Source organism: Lemur catta, chromosome 3 (genome assembly GCF_020740605.2).
Source record: "Lemur catta isolate mLemCat1 chromosome 3, mLemCat1.pri, whole genome shotgun sequence".
Taxonomy (NCBI): domain Eukaryota; kingdom Metazoa; phylum Chordata; class Mammalia; order Primates; family Lemuridae; genus Lemur; species Lemur catta.
The window spans coordinates 87,634,175-87,649,012 of NC_059130.1; the positions used below are offsets into that span (position 1 = coordinate 87,634,175).

The 14,838-nt window shown below is 38.2% G+C and overlaps 1 protein-coding gene and 1 pseudogene across 3 annotated transcripts in view; one reads left to right on the forward strand and one right to left on the reverse strand.

Annotated features, from left to right (window-relative positions):
- ZFYVE9 (zinc finger FYVE-type containing 9) overlaps positions 1-14,838 on the reverse strand; it is a 148,093-nt gene that overhangs the window by 125,273 nt on the left and 7,982 nt on the right. The gene's annotated exons all lie outside the window — the stretch shown is intronic.
- Positions 7,451-7,516, forward strand: LOC123636224 (annotated as a pseudogene).

Genomic DNA, 14,838 nt, shown 5'->3' on the forward strand with positions numbered 1-14,838 from the left:
AAGCATTGAAAATTTTGTCAGAATAAGGCTTTCCATGGGAATTTACATTTTAGCATGGTGTGACATTAGAAAAGTTGCTTAACTTCTTTTTACCAGTTTTTCTCCCTCTTAAATGAGGGTAATAAAAACATATGCCCTATCCCTTTATTAGATTGCTATGAAAGCTACAGGAGAAAGTATTCCGTAAGGTGTAATTATTACCTCCTCTTAAATGAAAAGCTAGACCAGCAGATATTATATTATCAAACACCTCCTAAGAAGAACATGAACTTGGGCTGGGGGTTGGCAAGTGGGGAGACAGTGCTATAATAGGGCAGCAAACCTAAAGGTTCTACTCCAAAACAAATGTGGTATGTCACTGGATTTGCAAAATTTTTTTTTTTTTTTTTGAGACAGAGTCTCACTCTGTTGTCCGGGTTAGAGTGCCATGGCGTCAGCCTAGCTCACAGCAACTTCAAACTCCTGGGCTGAAGCAATCCTACTGCCTCAGCCTCTCGAGTAGCTGGGACTACAGGCATGAGCCACTATGCCCGGCTAAAATTTTTTCTATATATTTTTAGTTGTCCAGATAATTTCTTTTTATTTTTTTAGTAGAGACAGGGTCTTGCTCTTGCTCAGGCTGGTCTCGAACTTCTGAGTTCAAACGATCCACCTGCCTCGGCCTCCCATAGTGCTAGGATTACAGGCGTGAGCCACTACGCCCGGCCCTGCAAAACTTTTTATCAATTCTTTTACACTCAACATTAGTAGCTCCTTAAATCTAAAGGATTGTATCAGTGATAATTATCTGGACAGTCAAGGAAGACTTTGGTTTTGTGCTAATGTATTAAATGTAGGATATAGGATCCTGCTGCCCCAAATTGAAAAGGCTGACTTCAAAATTATCTTCCTTAAAGCTTTTTAAGCCAGAAAAATGTCATGTTGACCTGTTTAATGTTATTTTTTAAACACTACAAATAATATTTGAGCAAAAGTAACACTTTCTTCCAACACCATCCTAAGCAAATTATAATAAGAACACTAGGCCAGGGAGGTATCCACGCTTGTCATTAAAGAAATGCCAAAAGGACAAACAGAACCATGAAATGACCTAATTTAAAGCTGCCAGCTCAAAAGGTACATTCCTAAGGGTAAAAACTATATCAAATCATTGGATGACTGTTAACTCTTAAGTTGTAAGGGTTCATGACATGACTAAATCATGTCCTATCTGCAGACCCACTCCACCCCTACTTTGTCTTTTTAAAATTATTTTTATAAAAACGAAAGCTCTGACAAGGTTATATTAAAGACACAGCTGAAAAAGTAATCATAAAAGCTCTTAACAGTAAAGGAATTCTGAAATTAAGTAATGTTCACAATTTTCAATAACTCAAACACATTTTCTGGTCAATCTTCATAATAAAAGATCACTCATAACTGATGAAGAAAACACTGCTTTATATCAATTATCTCTTCAAAGAATCCAGTGTAACAAATTGTGAGGCTAAGAGCAAACAATTCAATAAATACATATGATTATGGAGCTTCAAAGTGGGGAGAGGAAAGCTACACCTAAATACTGAAAATAAAATAAAGCTCAAAATTCACAGATTGCTGAAATTCATCCAGAGCAACAGTGTTACATCTTGCAGGTATAGAAAGTGTCCTTCCTTCGGACACTGGTAAATTTACTCATGAACAGAAGGAAAGCCTATCTTTTCATCCACTCTATGACTTCATCCAAGCATATATGTACTCAAGCATATGTTTACCGATCATCTACAATGTATGCTTAAGAGCTGTGCTAAGAGCTCTAAAAACAAGAAACTTCCAGCCAAGTGAGGCCAGAGCTAACAATAGAATATAATCCATGATGATGAGTGCTCAGAGATGCAGTATTTAATTCAGCTGAGAGAAGCCAGGCACAGTGGCTCATGCTTGTAAGCCCAGCACTTTGGGAGGCCGAGGCAAAAAGATTGGTCAAAGACAGGAGTTTGAAACAAGCCTGGACAACATATCGAGACCCTGTCTCTACAAAAAATTTAAAAATTAGCCAGCTATGGTGGTGCGTGCCTGTAGTCCCAGCTACTTGGGAGGCTAAGCCAGGAGGATAACTTGAGCCCAGGAGTTTGAGGCTACAGTGAACTATGATGATGCCACTGCACTCCAGCCTGGGTGGCAGAGCAAGACTCTGTTTCAAGGAAACAAAAATCAGCTAAGAGAAAGTCAGAAACATCAAATGAAATATTTGAGATGAATGTAGAATCTAAGGACTGTATCTGCTGCATAAATCATTATTTTTAAGGCTCTCGTGTTAACTTGTCTAGACTGGTATGTATATGTATGTATGTATGCATGTATGCATGTATTGAGACAGGTCTCACTCTGTTGCCCAGGCTAGAGTGCAGTGGCGTGATCCTAGCTCACTGCAACTTCAAACTCCTGAGGTCAAGTGATTCTCCTAGCTCAGCCTCCCTCCTGAGTAGCTGGGAATACAGATGCACACCACCACACCTGGCTAATTTTTTTGTAGAGACAGGGTCTCATTCTGTTGCTCAGGCTGATCTTAAGAGCTCCCAAAGAGCTAGGATTACAGGCACAAGCCACTGCACTAGGCCATTATTGTTATTTTTTAGAGTACTATATGCAATTAGAATATCTTAAAAATTGAATACTATTTTATCTAAACAGCATATATATAACAAAAGACTGGTCATGAAAAAAGGAAACCCAAGTATATAATAAGTTTAAATAATTTTGGATTAAATTAATAATTTAAAAGGCAAAAATACCAACACAAGTCTCAATTTCCTCACTTATCCGATGAAGAGACTAGTCTGGAAAATCTCTTAGTTCCCTATGACTTCTAAAATTAAATTTGAGTATTCTGTTTGTTGGTGGTTGATGTTCTAATAAATTATAACAAAAACATATCCCAAATATTTATAATTAGTCTACTTAACTCAGATTAATTTATCTCCCAATACATATACATCAACTAATTTTGAAACAATCTACTTTCTAATATACAGTAAGTGCCTACGTCCTCTGTCTTTTCAACCTCTCCCTTTTATAGTCTGGAAACATTCAATATCTTTTGATAACTAACATTAAAACCTCTCCTTCAACCCTACTTTTACCTCTAATTACTGACCCTTTGCCTTTCTTTCACAGCCAACTTCTTTTTTAAAAAATTTACTGATCTATCTCCTTATCTTCAATCTACTAAAACTGCTCTAGCTAAGGCATCAATGACTAATTCCCAAGCCCATTATTTAGCCTATTAACAGGAACATTTCCTTCTAAAACTCTCCTTCCTTGCATCTACAAAACTTGATACTTTCTACTGATTTTCCTCTTCTTTCTTTTCTGTCTCCTTTTGTGGGCTTTTCCCCTGTGTGTCTCTGAAATGTGACTTTTATCCAGTCTCATGTTCTCTTTCATGAACCTCTTCTCTCTTTACATGTTCTCACCGGACAGGCTTATCTACCCTTGTGGCTTTAACTACTCCCTAAAAGCTTGTAGATCTCCTGCATTCTACCTCCTCATCTGGGCTTGAATCATCTAAACCCAGACAGCTACGAATCATTCTCCTCACCAATCAATCCTATAATTAATCCTAACAGTTCTAATTCTAAATATATCTTGCATCCATCTTTTTCTCTTCTTTCCAGATGTTACCACTCTAATTTATACTATCTTCCCTGGCTTTGTTTTCTTCAATAGTTTCCCCAGTGGTATACCTATATCCATTCTGGTCCTCCTTCAGTCCATCTGCTACACTGACAAAATAATTTTTCTAAAATCCCAAATATGACCAAGTAGTCTACTATCTTAAACTCTTCATCAGTTCACCATGTGCTACTTAAAAAAAAAAATTAACTCCTTTGGATAGTATATGAAGTGCATCACAGTCTGAATATGCTGCCTAGGTCTCCACCCCATCTAGTGCCCTCACTCCCTTTCAACCTACAAAACCCCCATACCACACTATTTGCAGTTCCCCAAATTAGACAACATATGTTGCTCCACATACTTCCACGCATTTGTGGCCAAGCTTTCCTCTGCTTAAATGCCCCTGTCATCTTTATCCATCTGGCAAACTCCTATGAATCTTTCAATACCAAACACAAGCATCACCATTTCAGTAAAGCCTTCCTTCATCTCCCCAGGTGGAACTGATCATCCTCACAGACTCTGAAGTATTTGCTTATTTACATATTTGCCTTCCCAACTAGTCCTTTAATTCCTTGAAGGCTTATTCCTTTTTCTATATCTAGCACTTAAGCACAATCTTGCCAGGGTAAATGGATCAATAACTGTTGTTAAATGAACAAATAAATGAATGAATGTAAAGTACTTTACTGGGTGCTACTAAGACGTATATTTGTCCTGTTTCAAAAAGCTTAAAGATATATAGTAGAGGATTAAGAAGATATATGCTCATAAAATGTTAAGTAACAATACAAAATATATAGGTCCCAATTTAGAAATATCACATGGTATTAAAATATAACAGATGCACAACTATCAATTTATTATAAAAACTAAAAGGAAACAAAAATTATTACAGCTTAGAATTATCTGACAAGGCTTCATGGAAAAGCTTTGACTGATTATTAAATGAAGTAGGAATTGGAAGAATTTGAAAAAAAAAAAAAAAAAAAAGCAAAGAAAGTTCATTTTAATCTTCTTAAGTAAATCCTGTAAAAAATCCACACTAATTCTTGGCTGTTTCAATGTATATAACTGGTACGTTATATAACATAAATATATTTCTGCAGAAAAAAAATTGAGCTTTCCTGGTTGACAAATCCATTCAACAAATATATGAGCCTGGCTGGGCACTGTGGCTCATGCCTATAATCATAGCACTTTGGGAGGCCAAAGAGAGATCACTTGAGAACTTCAAGCCCAGCCTGAGCAACATAGGGAGACCTCGTCTCTACAAAAAATTTAAAAATTAGCAGGGTGCTTTTTATAAATTAATTAACAAACAAACTCCCTATGATGTCTCCCTCTCTTTACTGAATCCTACAATCAAGACCCCCTATTTCTAATAAACACGTTTGGTATAAATAAAAAAAAAAAATTAGCAGGATGTGCTGGTATGGACCTGTAGTTCCGGCTACTTGGGAGGCTGAGGCAGGAGGATCACCTGAGCCCCAGAGTTTGAGGTTGCAGTGAGCTCTGATAATACCACTGCACTCTAGTCTGGTCAACAGAGCAAGACCCTGCCTCAAAAAAGAAAACAAATCCACACATCTATAGTGAACTTACCTTCAACAAAGGTGCTAAGAACATACAGAGGGGAAAGGACAGTCTCTTCAATAAATGGTGCAAGGAAAACTGGATATCCACATACAGAAGAATGAAACTAGACCCTTATCTCTCACTATATAAAAACATAAATCAAATCAAAATGGATTAAAGACTTAAATCTAAGACCTGAAAATGTAAAACTACTAAAAGAAAACATTGGGGAAATGCATTCTTGAGTAATACCCCAAAAGCACAGACAACCAAAGCAAAATTGGACAAATGCAATTACATCAAGCTAAAAAGCTTTTGTACAGCAAAGAAAATAATCAACAAAGGGAAGAGACAACCCACAGAATGGGAGAAAATAATTGCAAACTACCCATCTGACAAGGGATTAATAATTAGAATATATAAGGAGTTCCAATAACCCTATAGGAAAAAATCAAATCTGATTAAAATATGAACAAAGAATCTGGATAGATATTTCTCAAAAGAAGACATACAAATGGCCAACCAGGATATGAAACAGTGCTCAAAATCTTTAATCATCTAAGAAATACAAGTCAAAAGTACAATGAGATAATCATCTCACCCCAGTAAAATGGCTTTTATCAAAAAGACAGGCAATAGCAAATGCTGGCAAGGATGTACAGAAAGTGGAACCCTCATACACTGTCGGTGGGAATGTAAATAAGTACAACCACTATGGAGAATAATAGGGAGGTTCTTCAAAAAACTAAAAATAGAACCACCATATGACCCAATAATCTCACTGCTAGTTCTATACCCAAAAGAAGGGAATTTAGTATATCATAAAAATATCGGCACTCCCATGTTTATTGTAGTACTATTCACCATAGCCAAGATCTATAATCAACCTAAGTGTCTATCAACAGATGAATTCGGCCGAGTCTCATGCCTGTAATCCTAGCACTTTGGAAGGCCGAGGCAGGAGAATTGCTTGAGGCCAGGAGTCCAAGACCAGCCTGAGAAAGAGCAAAACCCCATCTTTACAAAAAACAGAAAAATTAGCTGGGTGTGGTGGTGAGCACCTGTAGTCCCAGTTACTTGCAAAGCTGAGGCAGGAGGACCACTCAAGTTCAGGAGTTTGAGGTTGCAATGAGCTATGATGATGCCACTACACTCTAGCCCAGGAGAAAAGCAAGACCCTGTCTCAAAAAAAAAAAAAAAAAAAAAAAACAGATGAATGGATGAAGAAATTGTGGTACATATACATAATGGAATATCATATAGCCACAAAAAGGAGTGAAATCCTGCTATTTGCAACAACATAGATGGAACTGGAATGTTAAGTGTAGTAAACCAAGCACAGAAAGACAAATCTCACATGTTCTCACTCATATAAGGGACTGAATATTAAAAACAATTGATCTCATAGGAAAAAATATACATATGGGCTTACTACAGGCCCAGATCAAGTTGAAAACAATAGGATAGCAGAGAGTTAGGGTATAAAGACTTCATAACAGCAAGCTTTTTGGTCAAATCTCATTACAACAAAAACCTCCGTATAATCTATATTTATAGAAATCTTTATTCCACTAATACTTGAGCACCTACTCAAGTACTAGGTATCATGCTCCTTCAACAATGAAGAGTACGGATTAAGCACAGTGTTATCAAAACACTTTTTATGATTAAGTCATTTAAACACTCAAGGAAGTTTACCTAACCAAGTTGTTGCATTTAAGTCTAGGCACTGGAGATGAAACAGCAAGTAAACAAACAAAACAAAACAAAAAACAAACCCTAGCCCTCAGGGAGATTACATTCTAATGGGTGGAAACTGATAATAAACAAGACAAACGTAAAATATATGATATACTAGATGGTATGTGCTAAGGAGAAAAAAAGATGGAAAAGAAAGATTGGGGGTTACAATTTTAGATAAAGCAGCTAGAGAAGATCTCAGTGAGAAGTGACATGTAAGTCAAGACCTGAAGGCCACAGGCAATCTTGTGAATGTTTGAGGGAAGAGAGTTCCAAACAGAGGGAATAGCAAGAACAAAAAGCAGATTAAGTGAGGGGGAAGAGTAGTAGATGAAAGGAAGGAATTTACAGAAGGGCCAGATTAGGGCTGGCCAATTGCCAATTATTTCCAGCAAAAATCAATACAACAAAATTTCAATGTACTAAAATAATATTGATACTTCATCTAGAATTCGCTTTAAAAGAATCTAATCTGAAGTGTTACAGCTCTTTTAGAATTTGTCTAGCAGGTTTTCTGGTCCTCACCAGAAGACACGCCCCATGCAAAAAAAAAAAAAGGGTTGGGGGGAGGGAGAAAAAAAGAAAAACAGAATCTAATCTGAACCAGGTGCAGTGGTGTGCACCTGTAATCTCAGCTACTTAAGAGGCTGAAGCAGGAGCCTAGGGGTTCAAGACAAGCCTGGACAACAGAGCCAGACTCTCATTCATAAATAAATAAATAAACCTAATCTATAATACAAAATTTGCTTCTACTTTCAAATTTGACTTATGAGAGATTTAAATAATAGTTTCCTTATATAAGGACTATACTAAATGAAAGCAGACCCTTCTTATTCCTAAGGAAGCCCCAAATTTCACACACAAACAATTGTATGATATATATGATGACAAAATATACATAACAGTGCAACTAATACTTCTAACTCCTTTCATTTCAAAAGTCTGCTGAAAAAACTTCCACCACTGCTAAACTTACTTGTCTTTTCCCAAAGGAGCTACAGAAACAGATTTTTGTTGCAAGAATCTCACAGAATCCAAATGTCCAAAGATCAATTACTACATTTTTTAAAAAGATTCGTTCAACCAGGCACAGTGGTCTGTGCCTGTAATCCCAGCTGTTTGGGAGACAGAGGTGGGAGGATCCCTTAAGCTCAGTAGTTCAAGATACAGCCTGGGCAACATAGCAAGATCCCAACTTGAAAAACAAAACAAAACAAACAAAAATCAACTGTTCAGAGTAAGGAAGTATGGAATGCAAGCCTTAAAACTTTTTTTAAATCATTAGGACAGAGTTAACATGTATGAGCAAGCAGTATTGAGACTAAAAACAATGAAGGTTCCTTATCCACTCCCACTGCTTCACTTAACCAACCTTAAAAAAAATTAAAAACAGTGAAGGTTACAGAGTAAGCACTCTATTATTAAAACATTTTTTTTTTCAGAGATGGGGTCTCATTGTATTGCCCAAGCTTTAGTGCAGTGGTGTGATCACAGTTCACTGCAACCTTGAATGCCTAGGCTCAAGTGAACTTCCTGCCTCAGCCTCCTGAGTAGCTAGGACTACAGGCACAAGCCACCATACCCAGTTGATTTTTTTTCTATAGAGACTGGGTCTTGCTATGTTACCCAGTCTGGTCTTGAAGTCCTGGCCTCAAGTGATCCTCCCTCCATGGCCTCTCAAAGTGCTTAGATTATAGGTATAAACCACCACCCCCGGGCCCCTAAAACATTTTTCAATGATTAAGTCAGATAAATACTCAACAAAGTTTACTTAACCTGGTTGTTGAATTCACAAAAATTTTAAAACAGGCTAGGTAATCTTCACAGGTAAAGTTCAGGGTGTAAAATTCAAAGACAAAATGGCATGAGTTTAGATTATTCCAGTGGTTTTCAAAATGAAGCCCACAGACTCCTGGGAATCCACAAGACCCTTTTAGGAATTATACAAGGTCAAAACTATTTTCATTTATAACACTAAGACATAACATCTTAGCATGCCTTTTTCACTGTTTTGACAATGGCAGCAAAGGTGCAAAAGCAATGGTGAGTAGACTGCTTGCATCTTAGCACAAATCAAGGCAGCAATACCAAATTGTACTAGTAGTCATATTTTTCACTATCATGCTCTCTCAGTTTAAAACAAAAATGCTAGTTTCACTTGATTGATGAAACAATAAAAATTAACTGTGGTAAATCTCAACTCTTGAGCAAAGTCTTTTTAATATTCCGTGTGACAAAACGGGAAGCACTTCCATGGCATACCAAAGTACGATCATGTGCTAACTCAGCTACTTTTCCACATAACTACTGTTACATCAAAGAAAAGAGGGCATTAAAGGAAAGCATGAGTAGCAGAAGGGGATTCCAAGAGGAGGAGCTAGATAAGATATAAGACATGCTTCCAATTCTCCAATAATTGATAACATAGCCTAGAAGACAACTAAGTTTGCTGTTATTATTTATGTCTGTCTGTTCAATGATTCTTCTTATAATCTCAATCACCTTGCTATGTTCCAGGAAGTATGCTGACCATTAACTATTGAATTGAACCTGAAATATTAAAATCTATCGGAAGAATCCCAGAATTCTAAACCAGTGTAGTGCTATTAACAGCAAAACCCCTAGTAGCAGCAGAATCCCAACAGCAGCACATAGAAGAGTACTCTGATTGAAGTAGGCAGACAGATCAGTATGTTGGCTCACGCCTGTAACCCTATCTCTCTGAGAGGCCAAGGTGGGAGGATCGCTTGAGGTCAGGAGTTCGAGATCAGACTGAGCAAGAGTGAGACCCTGTCTCTACTAAAAGTAGAAAAACTAGCTGGGTGTGGTGGTGTATGCCTGTAGTACCAGCTACTCAGGAGGCTGAGCCCAGGAGTATGAGGTTGCTGTGAACTAGGGTGATGCCACGGCACTCTAGCCTAGGTGACAGAGCAAGACTCTGTCGCCAAAAAAAAAAAAAAGAAAAAGAAAAAAGATACGGCTTAATTACTGGGCACCATGTATTTCGAACATTCCATCATGAACTAGGTTCACTAGGACTCTCCAAATCATAAAGCCAGGTGAGCTCAGCAGCAATCTATTGTAAGATAGAAATGGCACATCAAGGATGGAACCAAAACAAAACTAAAGGGCACAAGTAAGCTACATAAGTAGGCAGCCAAGATTTCCCTGACACCTACTATATTTGTACCAGCACCCCTCCCTCAGTTCACATTTATCACTGTTTGAGGGATCCTGTATGATCAATTTAAGGAGAAAAAAAGCCAAAACTTGGCTTAAAAATAGGTCAGCTCAGTATGTGAATGCAAGCTGAAAATAAACAGCTTCATTATAGCCACACTTAGGAGTGGTCTTGACAATGCAAAGGGAAAATCTTCCTAATAGATCTTCAAGTGATGTACCTGATTATGAATTTTGTGTAGAAAGAAAAGTGGCCTGGGATGAGAACATACACATATCATGGGCAAAGATTCAAAGGCAAATGGACTGTCCAACTGGTGAGAGGGCTGTAAAGAGATGGACTATCAAAAGAAGGCAAGAAGTATGGATGGAGGCAAATGAATAAGCATATGAGAGTGGGCACAAAGCATGAAACTCTTGTTTCACGTGGTAATGCCCACCAGAAATTCTCCAACACAGAAGAGACACTGTACAGCCAAGTAGACAAAATGATTCAGCTAGTTAACATCAGCCATGAAACTGACAATAACATCAGCATGAAACTTTGTTTCATGTGTTAATGCCCACCAGAAATCCTCCAACACAGAAGAGACACTGAACAGCCAAGTAGACAAAATGACTCAGATAGTTAACATCAGCCACCCCAAAAGTGGCATTATGGGGACATGAATGGAGAGGTCACTGTGGCAGAAAGAGAGATGGAGGCAGAGAAGGAGACATGGATTCCCATTTACCAAGGCCAACTCTGAACATCCAACCTATGAGCAGCAGAGACCAACACCAAGCCCCCAATACAGCACTATGCCTTAAGCAGACCAACAGGCTATTAGGTGGCAAGATGACTACATCATGCTCCTTCCATCTTGGAAGGGCCAGCAATTGTTCCTCACAGGAATAGACATTTATTCCAAATATGGGTTTGCCTTTCCTGCTCACAGAGCCCTAGCCAGCACCACTAAATAAGGGCTTATAGAGTATTTGATGCACAGACATGGAATCCAACCAAGAGAACCACTTCACAGTGAAAGATTTGTGGCAGGGGGCCCATAACCATGAGATCCAGTGGTCATATCCATAACAGCTCCACATAAGAGCAGCCAGTCTTACAGAGCATTGGAATGGCCTGCTCAAGGCACAGCTGATGAACCAACTCTGAAGCAAGAATGGTATGCCATCCTGTAGTATGCAGTATATGCACTGATTCAGAACTACATTCCCAATAGGAAGAATGCATGGGTCTGAAAACGAAGAGGTAAAAGGAGAAATGACTCCCATTTGCCCTCATTCCCAATGATCCACTGGAGGACTTTGTGCTTTCCATCCTACAATGCTGGACTCTGTGAAGTTAGAAGCCTTTGGTACCCAAAGCAGGCACACTTTTGCCAGAAGCCACATCAAGGGTCAAAATTAACTACAAAATGACTGCTGCAGCCCGGGGAATTGGTATTCTATGAGTCCAGGGACCAGGAGGCAGGAAGAAGAATCACCATCTTTTTTTTTTCTTTTTTTGAGACAGAGACTCACTCTGTTGCCCAGGGCTAGAGTGCCATGGTATCAGCATAGCTCACAGCAACCTCAAACTCTTGGGCTCAAGTGATCCTCCTGCCTCAGCCTCCTGAGTAGCTGGGACTACAGGCATGTGCCACCATGCCCAGCTAATTTTTTCCATATATTTTTAGTTGCTGGTTAATTTCTTTCTATTTTTTCGTAGAGACGGGGTCTTGCACCCAGCCAAGAATCACCATCTTGGTAGGATTAATTAACCCTCATCCTCAGGAGAAAGTAAGGCTGTTTGGCCAGGCACGGTGGCTCACGCCTGTAATCCTAGCATTCTGGGAGGCCGAGGCGGGACGATGGCTTGAGCTCAGGAGTTCAAGACCAGCCTGAGCAAGAGCGAGACCCTGTCTCTACTAAAAATCAAAAAAATAGCCAGGCATGGTGGCATGCGCCTGTAGTCCCAGCTACGTGGAAGGCTGAGGTAGGAGGATCACTTGAGCCCAGGAATTTGAGGTTGCTGTGAGCCAGGCTGACACCACAGCACTCTACTCAGGACAACAGAGTGAGACTCTTTCTCAAAAAAAAGAAAGTAGGGCCGCTGTTACACAATGAGAACAAGGAGGAAAATGTATGGAACTCAGATGTAACCTCCAACTCCCAGGCTCAAGCAATCCTCCTGGCTCAGCCTCCCAAGGAGCTGGGACTATAGGCCTGCACCACCACACCCACCTAATTTTTTTTAAAAAATTGTCTTTAGAGGCAGGGCTATGTTGCCCAGGTTGGTCTCAAACTCTTGGCCTCAAGTGATCTTTCCATCTCAGCCTCCAAAACACTGAGATTACAACCATGAGCCATTGTGCCTTAATCACTATGCCGGGGAGATAGGATATGATCTTGTCATCTTTAGATATTACGATGAGATAATCATTTATTTTGTATAATTTTAGAGAGCAAAAAAACAAAATGATAGATACTGGAGAAAAGCAAATTTGGGGCTAAACATAAAATATAATAAATAATACTGCTAATATTCTAATAATTAGCAGTAAAGAACAGAATGAGGTCCTTTAGGAAGTAATCAAGGCCTATCAACTGAGTATACACCCTCACATGTGTATTGTGAGGGTGAGGCTTTATAAAAAGATATTGACCTAGATCACTAAACAGTATATATTATAATACTAAGTATTATGTGGGAAAAAAAGGAGGTCCACAACCAAACAAGTTTGGGTAACATATCAACATACAGCTGAAGAAAGTTAAACAAGTTTCTTCACCTCTACTCCTCTGTCTTTAAAATACTATTGTGTATTTGCAAACCTCTACCCGATGGATATAACATACTGAAAACCCAGATTTATTTGACTAAAGAATATCTCCTTGCTCCTGGGGAATACACTTCAGAAATCCTAGCCTAGGATGATTTCTGTCCAAAGTCAAGATTCACTGATGCAAAGAAGCCAGAAGCAGCAATGAGGAAAAAAATAACAATTTCTAACTGATTAACAATTTTCCAGCTTGTCAAAACATCACCTATCTCCATATCAATATTAGCACCTCTAATACCATAGGGTGGGAAAGCTATGTAAAAGTTTTATCATCAAAACACATTTCATCCTTTCTGAATGCAAAACATGCCTTCCTTTGCTTTATAAATAAATTCTCCGAAGATCTACAATAATGGGGCTACATTTTAATTACTGAATTCTCACATTATGAGCAATATGAAAGCTTTAATTGTTTTAAGGGTGCTAATGACCTGTTTTTTTTTCATAAAACATAGATCTAGATGCATTTTTTCCAAACATATGCACACTATCACAAGAAAGGGCAGAAGACAGGGCACAAAAGCTAGAGAGGAAAGAGGTCTCAGCCACAAGCTAACGTCTAGTGTTTCAGGATTTATGTAAATTACAATCCCTTGGTCTTGGTTCTCCTACCTTCCTCAGCCACTATCTGCTGCCCACCACCCCACATTCCATTTTTTCATCTATGACAGTTCATCACCATGGTCTGTAGTCGTCTATATGCCATCTATGTTTTCATTCAGTTCTCCTTTAAAAATATTAAACAAAATATTAAATGTGGAAGGCACCTGACTATCTAGTCCACCACTCATTTTCAGATCAGAGAACTGTGGCCCAGATTAGTTACTATATTTTTCTAATAATAGCAAATTAGGCATTTATCTACTTCAAAAATACCAGTATATGAAAGCTGAAATTCTCAAAACACACACACACACATCTATCCACACATCTTTTTCTTGCACAAAATGCTACATGCCAGTAGTATACTTCAAAGGCAAACATCCACCAAAGTCAATCAACTAAATTTGTGCTTTCCTGATATGAATAATTCCTGAAGCACTATGGAAAATCTTAAGATAAAACAAACACAGACACATGGGGAGGTTTACAAGATGAAAAAAAGTGTGGACTTTGTAGTCAGAAATATGAGTTTGAATCATGGATATGGGCTTAGGCTCTCATCTAATAAAATTCTCCAAGCCTCAGGTCCTTCAGCGGTAAAATATCCATAATACTGTGAATATTTTAAGAGTTATTAATAGAACACCTACCTGAAAGATGGCACATGTAGGCAAAGCTTTTATATTATACAAATAAGTAACAGAAGATAAAAGAATCATGGAAAACTCCATAAATCTGGAATCTTGGAAGAACTGGATGCAAAAACAGGAATGAGGAATGATCAGGTTGGAACCAAATCATGAAGGGCTGTATGCCAGTTTAAAGAATGTCAACCTCGCTTTTTTAGACATCGAGTAGAAATTTCCAAGAGTGACCTCACAATAACTTTAAAAATAATTTACCTCAGCTACTAATGAAACAAAGAAACACACCTATGGACAGTTATTACATCACCAGAATCACACACACATGCACACATCTTTTTCTTGCATAAAATGCTACATGCCAATAGTATACTTCAAAGGCAAATATCCACCAAAGTCAATCAACTAAATTTGTGCTCTCCTGATAAGTGATATATTTTTAAGTTTTAAGGTTTTTCTCAAACTGGCAGTGTTTTATTTCAATTACTTTTTAGGGGTTGTTTCTCTTGTTTAATTGAAAATGGAAAATGAGGACTAAAGTTTACATAAACCCCGAGAAATGTTTTCACAAAATTTTGATGCTGCTTGTTCAATTTATTTTAATAAAGAAG